General features: G+C 35.4%; 1 protein-coding gene across 15 annotated transcripts in view; it reads right to left on the bottom strand.

Moving 5' to 3' along the window:
- The window catches only part of ERC1 (ELKS/RAB6-interacting/CAST family member 1), a 523,885-nt gene that overhangs the window by 348,681 nt on the left and 158,942 nt on the right, over positions 1–16,262 (bottom strand). The gene's annotated exons all lie outside the window — the stretch shown is intronic.

The following is a 16,262-nucleotide window of genomic DNA, read 5'->3' as shown; positions in this document are numbered from 1 at the left end:
GTGTATTTAAGAGACAAAAAAAAGCACATTAATAAAAATACAAACAGGCACAATAAAAATCATTTAAAGTCAGAAACAGGTAGATTAGGATTGTCTGTTATGTGTGTTCTATAAAAAAAATTTAATCCAAAGAGTTTCACAATTACACGCAAAACCTTAAGCCCAGAATTTACAACCAGGACAGAGAAAAGGCACACAATGGGTACAGACACACATACACACAAATCCCTAACAAAATAAGGAGAGCAGCTAGAAGAAAAAACCCTATATAGAAATGGGTGTGGAGAGAGGGACTGTGGAGAGGAAAGCCACGAGAACTAGGATCACTTCTAAAAATGACACGGTAAATGCCGAGGGATTCCTTCACAAAGAGTCGAGAGAGGACAGAACAGAAAGGCTAGACAGTTGAGAAAGACAAATCAGCTCTATAAAGGAAAAACTGTTCTCAAATGCTAGAGTTACGTTAGGTTTTTATATCATCTGTCATCTAAACAAGCATTTTCAATGAAATTTCTCACTGTAGCCATTCATTGCTTTATACTCACTTACATGCGTTCATTTACTCCAAAAACATTTACTGAATTCTCTTTTACGTGCCAGGCACTACTGATATAAAGAAAATGAATAGGCTCATTTTTGTTATATCATGGGATGGTAAGAGAATTCCTCATTATGTGGCTGAAGCCAAGCTACAGATGGGTTTGTGTGCCATCCTAACGAAAGAGATGGGAACCATTAGAGGTATTTAAACACAGAAATGATCTGGCCAGTTCTGTATTTCAGATAATTCTGATGGCTATGGAGGACAAACTTAAGGGGACTGCATACAGACATGGAAAGCAATTAGGAGATTTATCAGTTCAGGGAAGAGATTATGGGGACTAAAGGATGTATTTGTGGAAATAGCATGTTATCAATAGGAAGATTCAAGTACATATAATGAAAAATACTAAGAAAAAAAAAGAAGGACAAAATTCTAGGGAGATATTCTTAATAAGCTAAAAAAAATTATAAATAAGCCAAGTATTCTAAAACTCACAAAGTTCATTCATTCACGCAACACAAATTTGAGTCTGAGTTCCTGCTATGTATCAGGTACTTTTCCAGGTGTTGAGGATACAAGAAGTAATCAAAACAGACCAAGATCCCTGCCTTCATGGAGCTTACGTTCTAGTATGGCAGATGAATGAAGGAGGGAGTAAATGAGTGAGTGAATGAATAAATAAATGAATATGTAGGATGGTGATAACTTCTAGGGAAAAAAACAAAGCTGGACTATACACTCATAGTCTCCTCTTGAGCTAATACTAGAACTCGATGTTTTATTAATGGTTTATTTAATACTAGAACCACATGGCTTTCAAAATGCAACATAAATATTATCTCCTTTAAGAAGACTTGCTTGGTCTTACACCCATGAGAATAACATGATCACTGTTTGTACTCCATTAATTCACACACATGTATATATGACATATAAACACACACACACACATATCCATTCCTCCATGTATCAATACATTATAGCACTAATCCCCAGCCATATGTAATTATTTGTTTTATACATGTCTCCACCACAGTTTTGTATCTTCATATCCGACACATATAAAGATTGGTTCATCAATAAAATATATTTGTATTTAGGCATACACCTATACTCCTGTAGAAAGGAACTACGGAAGAACCATGAACCAACCTTCAGACAGTTTCTTACACTAATCAATTTAGCACAAGCTCTTTAAGGACCTTCTTCATTCCATGGGGGTAGGGGTAGGGGTAGGGTTGGAAAGTCCCTTTCTAGAGTCATTAAAAACTCCACAAGCTAAGCAAAGAGAGTCGGTAAATTTAGAAAAAGGCACTATAATCATAAATACTTTAAGGCTTGAATTTTCATTCTTTAACAAAGAAATAAGCATACATGGGAATCACTGAAATGCCTGAAATGGACTCCAGTCTTTTCAGTGTCAATAGGAGTCCAAAGCCTATTGTGAGAAAAGAGTTCATCACAGATGAAAAGTCTTCCTTTGATTTAATCAGACATTACTATTGGAATCTCATATGGATCAACTCACAACCACTAAAGAGAATTTTGCCACTCAAAAACCTGGTACTCCATATACATACAGAACACAATGCCCATGTTTAAACAGTTGTGCAGGGCATTCTAGTTGCTAACATATAGACCTTATACAAAGAAAACATATGGTCATGCTGTTGATTAGACTTTCTTGTCAAGAAAGGGTAGTAAGGATAGCACAAGAGCCATTATTTAAAATGAAATTTCACAGAACCAAGTTTTACATACAATAAAACAGATCTGTCTTATGAGTCCACCTAATACACAATCATCCCTTATATGCATAATAAGGATAACACCCTTCCTTATCCTCCATCATCAGCATTTAGGGAGAAATTAAGGAATTAAAATGTTAATGATTCCACTTTTATAATTTAAATGTAGTTAAACTTAATAGGAATTTATTGTTCTTTGCTGGTAAAAACTTCTGATATATGTACCGAGGTTTAGAAGCTGCTAAAACCAGGTTTAAAAAACCCATTAGCAACTTCTCCCTAAGGCACTTTCTTTTTCAATTACCCAGCTGTCTAGACAGATTGACTGTTGAGTTGAAGGAGAGGAAAAGGATGACTATTTTTGGACTCCTATTTACTTCTAGGGAAAAAAAAAAAAAAAAACTTGGGGGCAGAGGGTGGCTGGCCAGTACAGGGATCAAACCCTGAATGGACCCTGGTGTTATCAGCACCTCGCTCTAACCAACTGAGCTAACCAACCAGCCCAGGACTCCTATGTACTCTAAAGAGGAGAAATACACATTCCATAGTGAAAGGACATCACAAAAAAAGAACAGTAGACACTAAGATTGCCTCCTTTGGGCATGTTGCCATCAGCGATGACAACCTGAAATAGACACAGATATGTGCCAAGGAGCTATGTAAGCAACGAACAAACCCAAAAGATGCTGTGGGGGGTGTGTGTGTGGGTGGGGTGTATGTGTCTATAAAAATAATTCTCTTTTCATTTATCCACCATCATGATGGATAACACTTGAGCCCTACAGACGGTTCCTGTTACATACCCTCACTTTGGTTTGTGATTCAAATTGTGCTCTTTTGATCAAGGACCTCTAGGTTTATATGTGTCACTAAACAGCTAGTATACGGATGCTACCGCACTATTTTTGTCATTATTCTCTTCTTTTTTACTATCTAATGTTGCAATTGTAAAAGCTGCTGTACATATGATAATTCCATATCGTATCATTTCAGTATTTATTCTGCCATTCCTGTAAAATATATACCAGAGATCCTATTCTATACTAAGTTTGATCATCCACAGGATCTGAAATATATGATGTACAAAAAGCTTGAATACAAGAGCCAAGAGAAAAACTGGATCCAGTATGTATATATTTCAATATAACAACAAAAATGATTGTCTGGAATCATGCTTAGTGGAAAAATACTCCTTTAAATACGCTCAGAATATCTACTTTAAAAAACACATCCATTGTGTAGGAGCAGAAACCACAGAATACCTAAAATAATAACACAACAACAACAATAACGGTGCTGGTGGGGAGGAGGAGGAAGTGACGATGGAGCACCCAACACTTACAGAGAGCGCACTGTGTACAAGCCAGACACTGCTTTTAGAGCTTTATGTAGAGCAACTATTTAAGCATCACCACAGGACTACGAGACAACTACCAGGCAATCTAGTCTAGCATCCTACTCTTAATCACTAAGCTATAAATAGTATGTTCTATGATGGAAAAAAAAAAAAAAGAAAAAAGAATCACACAAAGCATCTTTCCATAAACTATGCCTTATTATTATAGTTTTTATTAAATAAATATAGATTACTATTACTATAATCATTTATATTGAAAATGTATCCCCTACTGAAGCAAAGAATGAAGGGTGGGGGACCAAACCATTGCAAAATGCAAAGGTACATCTTTGGAGGAACATATACCAATAAAAATATATGAAGCTGGTAGGCAGAGCCAAAGATACTTGATAGAAGGAATTCAGTAGTATGATGTTATTAAAATAATGTGTTTAGCCTGACTTTCAAGGCTAAAGGAAGCTAGGGACATAAAGAAGCTAGTTTATTTACAGACATGTGGACTAAGGAGCACCTACCAATGAAATACCTAAAAGGCTCTGCTTTTGTTAAATAACTTAATAAAATATTGCTGCCAAAAGTGACACATTTTATAATACCATAGGCTTTTTTCCTACATTATGCATACTTTACCTGATATAGAAAGAAATCATTAAATACCTATTAGCATGTACGCAATTTTTGCATGAGGAAAATTTTGTAGAGATCAAGTGAATTCGCGTTTATTCTATATATCTTGACCTCAATGGTAAACAGGAAGAAGGGGTAATATCAATTAGGTTTATACATACAATTTATTATCATAGAGAAGATCTAACAGTGGCAAACTCAAAGAAGAAATAGTTTAAAATTAATTAGAAGATAGTTCCTTAAAATGACCTCTCTAATCATGGTAAAGTTTTGTTTATGGTGTTGGAAAGAAAACAGAAATGAAATAGTTACTTTATAATAGAGGCTCTCTTCTCCTCATTCAATTTTTACTTAAGAGAGAAAAACTGATGACACCAGAGGAAGAATAATGCTGAAAGCAACGATACAGGCTGAATTCATCAAATCTGCACACCAGTTCCACGCTGGCACAGATTTATTGACATCTTTTGTTTTGGTTTTTATCAGCATTGCCCAGTTGTCAGGAGCTATCATGTTCGATGTGGGTGATTTATTTCTAGTCAAGTGGAACTGATTACTCTGCCTTTGAGACCCTAATCACTGAGGGAAGAGAAGAGACTTCCTCTAGGATACAGTTCTAAAAACAAGGAATCCCAAAACACTTCTTATAATCACCTGGCTCAATTTAAACATCATTTAAAGAAAAGGAACTTTTCTGCAGATACCTCTACAGTTGTTCTGAGCAGCCATCAGTATCTAATTTATTGCATGCAGCCAGTTATTCAGAAAGGTTCTGACCTTTACCTTCTTGGTTAATAATACATTTCAGTGTTAATTGTGGAAGTACAGTCTAGATGAACTGGTCATAATCAGCTGGCAAAGAACAATCTACGGTAATTAACTGTGAATTTTTCCTTTTTAGATTCTAAGTCACCTAATTTCTAGTCAATTGCCTGCCACTCTACACCCTGACAAAATATATTAACAAGGCACAACTATAATTTACCAAAAAGAGCAGGTTTTGCCCAGACTATTTATGGTGATTTTCCAAGACACAAGAGTAACAAAATCATGAGAAACTCTAAAAAAGGTTTTAAACTCAATTTTGGTTTTAAAAAGCTTCCTGTATCAGTATTCTCAATTATAGCTTATGGTCTTTAATAAGCCCAGCAAACATTTGGGTCGGCAACCATTTCTTTGGTTGAGTTTCCCTCTCAATTGTGCTATTTTCTCATAGTAGAGGTTATGAAGTAGATTATGGTAATAAATGAATAGCTAGCTATGTGACACTGGACAAATTACTTTGAATCTTTCTAAGTACTTTAACTGAAAAATGAAAGACCACTAATATCTCTTTCAATTCTAAAATATTATTTTACTCTTATGATGGAGAAGATGAGAACATCTTAAAAAGTAGTAAACTTGATCAGAATACTACTATATTTTATCTTTAAAACTGTTCAAATTTAATTAAACAGGGTATGGCTCTTACAAAAATACATTCAGAGTCTCCTGCTCCAGACAGATTTTATTAATTGCTGGGAGAAATAAGTTCCTTGACAGACTTGCTCATGGTACAGATAATGGAACCAGGGGCCTCCTGCATTAAAACAACTAGATAAAACGAAGCAAAAGCTGGTTAGACCAAAGGTCACTGTTAGTCAAAATCTGCCTGGTAGACAATTATGGAAATACTTCAAATCCCTCTTTTTATATCTGATAGGCATATATCAAAATTGACATGTATTACTGTGCTAAAATTGCTCAAAAGACAAAGAGGAGGACACATGAATTCACAATGGCAATCTTTCCAAGGCAGTAGCAAAGGTGAGACCGCAGTCTGTTCCTCAACTCATACTATGAATGTGAGTGGCATTCCTTAAAGCTGCACAGTTATGACGACTATCTGAATGGAACAGCCTCAGATCTAATATTCACTACATTTGAGTGATGAGAGAACCCAGTATTTTTAAAAACTAATTAAAGCAGACACACTAGACCTGGTTTTCAAAAAAATATTCATTGTATTATATCTAACAATAACGAAGTCAGAAAAAATTAAACCTGTAACAATAGGAGGTTGGCTATATTAAATACGGTATATCCATTGGATGAACTATTATGCAACCACTACAACTGATATTCTTAAGGATTAATTAAGGACATGGAAACATGTTTATTACATTCTATTATAAGAAAAAGAAAGATTACCAAAAAAGTATGTACATTACCTCCATCTGAAGTAAGAAAAAGTTTATTTTTACATAGATTTTTTTTTCCTCTTTATAGCTTTTCCATATTTTTCAAATATTTAGAACGGATATTCATAATTTGAATGACAATGACAAAAGCAGAAATCTTAGGAAAAAAAGACTTTCCTATCATACGTGTTTATCAACATGGAAAATTTCTAGGGGTTTCTGTAGGGTAGTAAGTAATTCTTTATTTAATCCCTGTCTTACACAAGTTCATACTGTGTGACCAAACAAACCAAGCTGTCAGAGATTTCAGGAGTTTTCCACAATGCCAAAGAAAGACTGGGAGACAACAAATGAATTCAAAGAAACCAAGACATTCAAAACCTACTTGAATATAAGGTCTGAAGGAAAAAGTAAAAGGATGCATCATTTCTTTTAAATCTAAATTTAAGTACATCTCACTAAATTTTTATTTTAGCCAGGCCTATCTTTATTGTTTGAAAGATGCTAACGTATACAAACATTATACCCTAGATTCTACCCAGACTGTGTTTTCCAGGAAGCAGACCCTGAAAAAGACATTACTGTGCAAGAAGTTTATTAGAGGTATTCTTGGGATCAACAGCAGTAGAAAGAGAAGAAATCAGGGCTGTACAGAGGGAGAAATTCAGCTGCCATGAAGTCCCAGAGGATTCAGACAACCCCATGAGGAGCTCGGAAGCTACTTTCCCAAGTGGGGGGCAAGGAGTTCAAGCCCTTGTATCTCATAGTGATCAGTCACTGGATGTCACGGGAAGGGGCACGCCCTCAGGCAAAGCAGGTCTCTTTAGCCAGGGCAATCACCACAGGGCTGACAACTGAGGGCTTTTTGTCAGCAGAACTTCCAGCCTCTGGGAGAGAATAAGTCCTTCAGCCCTCCTGGAGAGTCTGGATCACTCATCCCAGCATCCTTTACACCCAACAGCTATATTCTTTCTAGTTAAATTATAATTAACATGATATCGTAGTTGCTCTCAATTTCTGTTGTATTTGAACCATATACATAGCTTTATGACTATAATTTAACTACAAAGAGATAGGTAAATGCAGGGAGAACAGGTCCAAATGTTCAGTTCCTTACCTATATGCCATGCATATAAGAAGCCCAAAGATCTTATGGAACTTAGTAAGTTTTCCTCTGTAAAACTGAATGATTTTCTCTAATCTGAAAAATTCCTCTAGGAAAAAAAGTGTCAGGAGAAAAAAGTGAGGAACCCTGGCAATTACAAGAAGATGAAACATATAACAAAATACATGTCTGATGCTTAAAGCTATTTTCTGGTAAGGATATACATGTTGGTGTGTCAGAAAGAAGGAAGAGCACAATGAGTTGCTTCATCGAAGCTTGATTTAATAACCTCTTCAGGTGGTTAATTCCTTCAAATTTTCAACTAGCGCTGACAGGTACTTGGGCATCTGTCCAAACAGCCATTCCCACAGATATGAATGCGATGTAAGATAACTCATGTCAAGTTACAAATAGTTTTTAAGCAGAAGAAACTATTGACTGTGCTTCAAAACTTTGATTAAGCCCTTTTCCCCAAATCCTTTGTCCCTTTCTAGATACTTCCGTATGTATTTACTACTCTGACAAGCCTCTGATAATGGATCTCCTGAGAGACAACTAAGAACAACTTCTGTCACAAGAGGGATATGTACCTTCCATATTGACTAGGTAATCAACATTTTTCAAGTTTAAAATGTGTTCTCAGTCAAAACAGAGATCAGGTCACCCAAACTAGAATTTGCGAGACTTTCAGAATATTAATATAACGTACTATCAATAGAAAAAGGAGGAAACAGATAAACTTAAATCCTCCATTTTTTCATTGTTACATAAAAGTTCAAAGAAATTATGTTTTAATAAAGGTCAAAATTATCTGTAAAAAGTACTACAATAGAAGCCTTTGTTTTTTTCTTTCTTTTTTTAGCCTTTGAATAGTTCTCATTGACATTATACTTTAGCACCTGAAAATTAAGCATTTTTCCTAACACTATATTCAGTCAAGTCCATTCCTATTGCCTCCATGATAATGTTGGTAAAATAAGTTTTTACATTCCTCCAGCTGAAAAACACGAAGTTATTTAAAAACACACCCATCTTTATCTCAGAAATGCAAGGTTGGTTTCAACACACAAAAAAATCAATCAATATAATGCACCATATTAATAGAATAAAGGACAAAGGCCACATGATCATCTCAACAGATACATAAAAAGCATTTTACAAAATCCAACATCTTTTCACTCAATAGTTGACTCAACTAAAACAAACCCAACACTTAACAATTAGGAATAGAAGGGAATTTCCCCACCTAATAAAGAGCATCTATGAAAAACCCACAGTTAACTTAATGATGAAGACCAAAAGCCTTCCCTCTAAGATAAGGAACAAAATAAGGATATCTGCTCTTACCACTTCTATGCATTACTGTATTAGAGGTTCTACCCAGGGTAATTAGGGAAGAAAAAAGAAATAAAAGACAGTCATATTGGAAAGAAATAAGTATAACTATCTCTATTTCAGATGGCATAATTTTGTATATAGAAAATACTAAAGAATCCACTAAAACACTATTAGAGCTAAAAAAGGAGTTCAGCAAAGTTACAGGACACAAGAACTAAATACAAGAATCAGTTGCATATCTGTACACTAACAGTAAATAATCTGTAAATGAAATTAAGAAAACAATTCCACTTATGTAAACTCATAACTAAAAACATCAATGAAAGAAATTAGACAACCTAAATAAACTGAAACTCATTTCATGTTCATCAATCAGAAGACCTGATATTATTAAAATGGTAATACTCCCCAAATTGATGTACAGATTCAATACAACCCCTATCAAAATTCCAATTGCCCTTTTTACAAAAATGGACATGCTGATCTCAAAATTCATATGGAAATAAAAAGGAGTCCCAAAAGCCAAAACAATCCTGAAAAGAAACCAAGGGTAGAGGATTCATAGTTCCAATATCAAAACCTACTACAAAGCTACCATAAACAAGACGCTCTTTTAGGGCATTTGGTTAGACATATAGATCAATGGAATAGGAAGGAGAGTCCAGAAATAAATCAATGTGTCTATGTCCAAACGATTTTCAGCAAGTGTGCCAAGATGGGGAAAGAAGAATCTCTTCAACAAATGGTGCTGGGACCACTGGATATCCTCATGCAAAATAATAAAGTTGGACCCCTATTTCACACCATACACAGAAATTAAGTTGGAAGGGATCAAAGACCTAAACATAAAAGCTAAAACTATAAACTCATAGAAAACATAGGAGAAAATCTTTGTGAACTTCTACTAGGCAAAGGTTTCTTAAATGAAACCAAAAGCATAAGCAACCAAAGAAAAAAACAGAGAAACTGGACTTCACCAAAATTTAAAACTTTTGTGCATCAATGGCACTATCAAGAAAGTGAAGAGACAACCCACAGAATGAGAGAAATATTTGAAAATTATATATCTGTTATGGATCAAGTCTCCAGAATACATAAGGACTTTTTAGAACTCAACAATAAAAAGACAACCCAATTTTAAAATGGGCAAAGAACTTTTCTCCAAAAAAGATATTCAAATGGCCAAGAAGCACAATAAAAGATGCTCGACATCATTAGTCATGATGGAATTGCAAATCAAAACCACAATAAGATACTACCACATACCTACTGGGAAGGCTATTTTTTAAAAAAGAAAATAACAAAGGTTGGTGAGGACGTGGAGAAACTGGAAACTTTGTACATTACTGGTGGGAAGGTAAATGGCACAGCCACTTTGGAACAGTTTGGCAGTTCCTCAGAAAGCTAAACATAGAGTTAACCTATGGCTCAGCAATTTCACTCCTAGTTATACACCCTAGAGAAATGAAAACATTTTCATACAAAAACTTGCACATGAATTTTATAGAATCATTATTCAAAATAGCCAAAAAGTAGAAACAACCCAAATGTCTGTCAACTGATGAACAGGTAAACAAAATGCTATATATTCATTTCAATGGAATATTATTCAGCCACAAAAGTAATGAAATACTGATACCTGCTACACCATGGATGGACCTTGGAAACATGTTAAATGAAAGAAGCCAGACACAAAAGAGCTCATATTGTATGATCACATTAATATGAAATTTCCAGAATAGGCAAATTCATACAGACAAAAAGTAGGTGAGTGTTGCCAGAGGATGAGGTGTTGTGACTGCTATCAGGTATGTGTTTCTTTCAGGGGTGAAAAATTGGATAGTGATGAGGGTTGCACAACCTTATAAATATCATATCTCAATTGAAAAAAAATTCATCCAATTAACACCATAGTGCTAGTTTAAGCAATATTCATCAATGAAGTGAAATCATCTACACATATATTCAACCATCCTCATTAGTACAGAAGTATCACCATCTGTCATCTATGCACATACTCAGCCTGATTTTCTTCTAGAAGGCAGTCTTGTAGAAGGCAGACTCTTCCATATTAGATCACTAATATGCAAGTTTTCATCTAGACAGTTGTCCCTCTCACCTAAGGTGAATTTCCAAAATAAATATGTAGCATTCACCTTCTACTGTTAGTCCTCTCCTTTCCACCCACCTTATTTTTCTGTATTCTTTTCCTATTAATTATTTTCATACCCTATGATAATTCCTGAATTGGGTAAAACAACTTAAAAATGTTTAGAATTATTTCTGGTTTGCAGGGCTTCTGTTGGGAGCAATGGATGATAGTAGATACCCTAAAAATAACAGATTAAAACACCAAGTAGAACATGGAAATAGAAAAATTCCTCTTCCATTTTGATTAATAAGGCTGCAACATCATAAGACGACAGAAAAGGGAATAAAAACTTTATCATCATACTACTCAAAAAAGTCTCAACCCTATATTTTCAATCCCTTACCCAACATTTTTATTCAACTGGAACAGATATTTTCCCCAAACGGTCACAACATCATCTCCCATCTCACATACTCTTCTGCAATGGGACTTTTCCACTCCCTCACTAAGAGTTCATGAAGTCCATGCTTGACCTGCCCTGATTCAGCTTCCACATGACTTCTATGACCAACAGAATATGCAAGAGTGAACCTCTGCTACTTCCAAGCCATTTCCAAGCATAATCCTTAATGGGCCAAACAGCTTCTGCTTCTAAATCTATCACTCTGAAGCCAGCTTCCACATAAGAAATGTGACTACTCTCACCATGCTGTGAAGAGTCCAGGGCATGTGCAGAAGCCCTGGGGCAAAAGACATCATGTAGGCAGAGGCCAAGGAGCACCAAGGTAGAATACATGCAAGTGAAAAAGCCATCTTGGTAGTGGATCCTCCAACTGCAGACACCACACAAATCAAGGACAAACTACCCATGAGCCCTTCCTGAATTCCTGATTCACAAATAAGTGAAATAAAATGGTTGTTTATACCACCATGTTTTAGGGATACTTATTATGCAGCAATAGGTTTTTCTCTACCTACCATAACACAATGCGACTTCTATTGCTGTTTTAATCGCTTACACCTAAAGTTTATTGTTTCTAGATTATCATTAGGTAGAATCAATAATTAAAAGATTTATAGCAAGGTAAACTAAGATTCTCCCCTTTTTTAGGGTATAATTCTTCAATCACTATAAAATATCACTTGTATGAGATCAGTATAATTTATAAACAGCGATATGTTGACATTACAAATTAAACTCTCTGCCTCCTTAAAGTTTACTTTCAAAAGAGAGGGGGAACAGTTACATGAAGCAAAGTAAATTCATGTGGAATATATTTCCTTAGCTACCAGTAAAAAGTCATCATCAATCAGACTTCATTTACTATGCATTGTTTTTTCAAAAAAATGATATTTTAAGAATTTGACAATACACATTCTCCATCAACAAAAAACTTTAAAGTGAGTTCTAAGAGAAAAATTCTAATGCCTAAGTAAATTAGGTTTCAGACTTAAAATTTAGACCTGACCTGTTCTTAGTCTACATCTGGGTAGAGGCTTAAATATAATATGTGGAAAATATCAGAATCAATCCTTATTAAAAATAAAATGGTACAATTTTAAAAATATTTTCTCTGAATAAATTAGTAAACATTGTCTTTAATGAAAAAACATATTCTCCTTTCCAGTTTATGATATGGAAAAAGTGAAGAAACTAACAACTGCCTTACCCAAGACTCCACAGAAAACCAAAAGAACATACAAAGAGTCTATTCTTTCAACTCAAAACAAAATAACAGAAGAGACCTAAAGAGCCAACCTAGGACCCCCCCCCCCAAAAAAAAAAACCCTTCTAATTCTATATATCAATCAGCTCTCTGTAACTGTTAAATCTCCAGAAAATTGGAAAAGCAAAGAAGGCGAAATAAACAGAAGTTACAGAAGCATAGAAGGGACTGTTAATAACATCTGTGTAAGCAAATTAAACTCCAAGCCACATTATCATTTATAATCCATCAAGCAAGAAGCTGTACAATTTTAGCACAGATTTTGAATGCAGCTTAGGTTCAAATGCTCAATTACATTTTCCAAGTCAGTGATTTATTATAAAGATAAGAAATTTACTGTAACATGAAACTACGTTAAACCATAGGGAGAACCCTGGGAAGGAGGAGCCCAATACTAATCCCATGGTACAGCTTGCTTGGCCATCTGCTATTGTCCTACTTCATTCTGTGAGCACAGAGTAATCCTAGGGCATACAAATAAGTACACTACCTAGAAAGCTAGAAGAGTATGGGTTGGCAGTGGTGGCCCAGACAGAGCCAAAGATAGTCCACAGCATGTGCATCACAACTCAGCCATTATCATAGATGCCACTGTGCTCAGAAAAAAAAATAACTAAAAAAAATATCTAGACGAATGCCAAAAGTAACACACTGCTTCTCGGTACTCCTCCCTAAATATTACTTAAATATACAATTATTAATAACATTTATAAACCGTGAAGACGTAGAAAATTTGAACAGACCAATAACAATAAAGGAGATTGAAGCTGTTATCAGAAGGCTCCCAACAAAGAAAAGCCCAGGACCAGATGGATTCACAGCAGAATTTTACCAAACATTCAAAGAGGAATTGACACCGATTCTTTACAAACTATTCCAAAAGATTGAAACGGACGCAAATCTCCCAAACTCATTCTATGAAGCAAACATCATCCTGATACCAAAACCAGGTAAAGATATAACCAAAAAAGAAAACTACAGGCCGATATCCTTGATGAATATAGATGCAAAAATCCTCACTAAAATACTAGCAAACAGAATACAGCAACACATACGAAAAATTATTCATCACGATCAAGTGGGATTCATCCCAGGGATGCAAGGTTGGTTCAACATACGCAAATCAATAAATGTGATACACCATATTAATAAACTCAAACACAAGGACCATATGATCATCTCTATAGACGCTGAAAAAGCATTTGATAAAGTTCAGCACTCATTCATGACAAAGACCCTCTATAAGTTAGGTATAGAGGGAAAGTATCTCAACATAATTAAAGCCATATATGCCAAACCCACTGCCAATATCATCCTGAATGGGGAAAAGCTGAAAGCTTTTCCTTTAAGAACAGGCACTAGACAAGGATGCCCACTCTCACCACTCCTATTCAACATAGTGTTGGAAGTACTAGCCAGAGCAATCAGAGAAGAGAAGGAAATAAAGGGCATCCAGATTGGAAAAGATGAAGTCAAACTGTCCCTGTTTGCAGATGACATGATCCTATATATCGAACAACCTAAAACCTCTACAAAAAAACTGTTGGAATTGATAAATGATTTCAGCACAGTAGCAGGGTACAAAATCAACACACAAAAATCAGTAGCATTTATTTTCTCCAATAGTGAACATGCAGAAGGAGAAATCAAGAAAGCCTGCCCATTTACAATAGCCACCAAAAAAATAAAATACTTAGGAATTGAGTTAACCAAGGATGTGAAAAATCTCTATAATGAGAACTACAAACCACTGCTGAGAGAAATTAGAGAGGATACAAGAAGATGGAAAGATATTCCATGCTCTTGGATTGGAAGAATCAACATAGTGAAAATGTCCATACTACCCAAAGTGATATACAAATTCAATGCAATCCCCATCAAAATTCCAAAGACATTTTTCTCAGAAATGGAAAAAACTATTCAGACATTTATATGGAACAATAAAAGACCACGAATAGCCAAAGCAATGCTCAGCAAAAAAAATAAAGCTGGAGGCATAACACTACCTGACTTTAAGCTATACTACAAAGCTATAATAACCAAAACAGTATGGTACTGGCATAAAAACAGACACACTGACCAATGGAATAGAATAGAGAATCCAGAAATCAACCCACACACTTACTGCCATCTGATCTTTGACAAAGGCACCAAGCCTATTCACTGGGGAAGGGACTGCCTCTTCAGCAAGTGGTGCTGGGAAAACTGGATATCGATATGCAGGAGAATGAAACTAGATCCATACCTCTCACCGTATACTAAAATCAACTCAAAATGGATTAAGGATTTAAATATACACCCTGAGACAATAAAACTTCTTAAAGAAAACATAGGGGAAACACTTCAGGAAATAGGACTGGGCACAGACTTCATGAATACGACCCCAAAAGCACGGGCAACCAAAGGAAAAATAAACAAATGGGATTATATCAAACTAAAAAGCTTCTGCACAGCAAAAGAAACAATTAAAAGAGTTAAAAGACAACCAACAGAGTGGGAGAAAATATTTGCAAAATATACATCTGACAAAGGATTAATATCCAGAATATATAAGGAACTCAAACAACTTTACAAGAAGAAAACAAGCAACCCAATTAAAAAATGGGCAAAAGAGCTAAGTAGGCATTTCTCTAAGGAAGATATCCAAATGGCCAACAGACATATGAAAAGATGCTCAACATCACTCAGCATCCGGGAAATGCAAATAAAAACCACATTGAGATACCATCTAACCCCAGTTAGGATGGCTAAAATCCAAAAGACTATGAACGATAAATGCTGGCGAGGCTGCGGAGAAAAAGGAACTCTCATACATTGTTGGTGGGACTGCAAAATGGTGCAGCCTCTATGGAAAATGGTATGGAGGTTCCTTAAACAATTGCAAATAGATCTACCATACGACCCAGCCATCCCACTGCTGGGAATATACCCAGAGGAATGGAAATCATCAAGTCGAAGGTATACCTGTTCCCCAATGTTCATCGCAGCACTCTTTACAATAGCCAAGAGTTGGAACCAGCCCAAATGCCCATCATCAGATGAGTGGATACGGAAAATGTGGTACATCTACACAATGGAATACTACTCAGCTATAAAAACGAATGAAATACTGCCATTTGCAACAACATGGATGGACCTTGAGAGAATTATATTAAGTGAAACAAGTCAGGCACAGAAAGAGAAATACCACATGTTCTCACTTATTGGAGGGAGCTAAAAATTAATATATAAATTCACACACACACACATACACACACACACACACAAACCGGGGGGGGGGGGGAAGAAGATATAACAACAACAATTATTTGAAGTTGATACAACAAGCAAACAGAAAGGACATTGTTGGGGGGGAGGGGGGAGGGAGAAGGGAGGGAGGTTTTGGTGATGGGGAGCATTAATCAGCTACAATGTATATCGACAAAATAAAATTTAAAAAAAAAAAAAAAAAAAAAAAATTAAAAAAAAAAAAAAAAAAAAAAAAAAAAATAACATTTATAAAATAAATGATTTAGAGAATGGAGATACCAAACAATAAAAGTAT

This window comes from Cynocephalus volans, chromosome 1 (assembly GCF_027409185.1).
Source record: "Cynocephalus volans isolate mCynVol1 chromosome 1, mCynVol1.pri, whole genome shotgun sequence".
Taxonomy (NCBI): Eukaryota; Metazoa; Chordata; class Mammalia; order Dermoptera; family Cynocephalidae; genus Cynocephalus; species Cynocephalus volans.
This window is presented reverse-complemented; position numbering and strand designations above follow the sequence as displayed.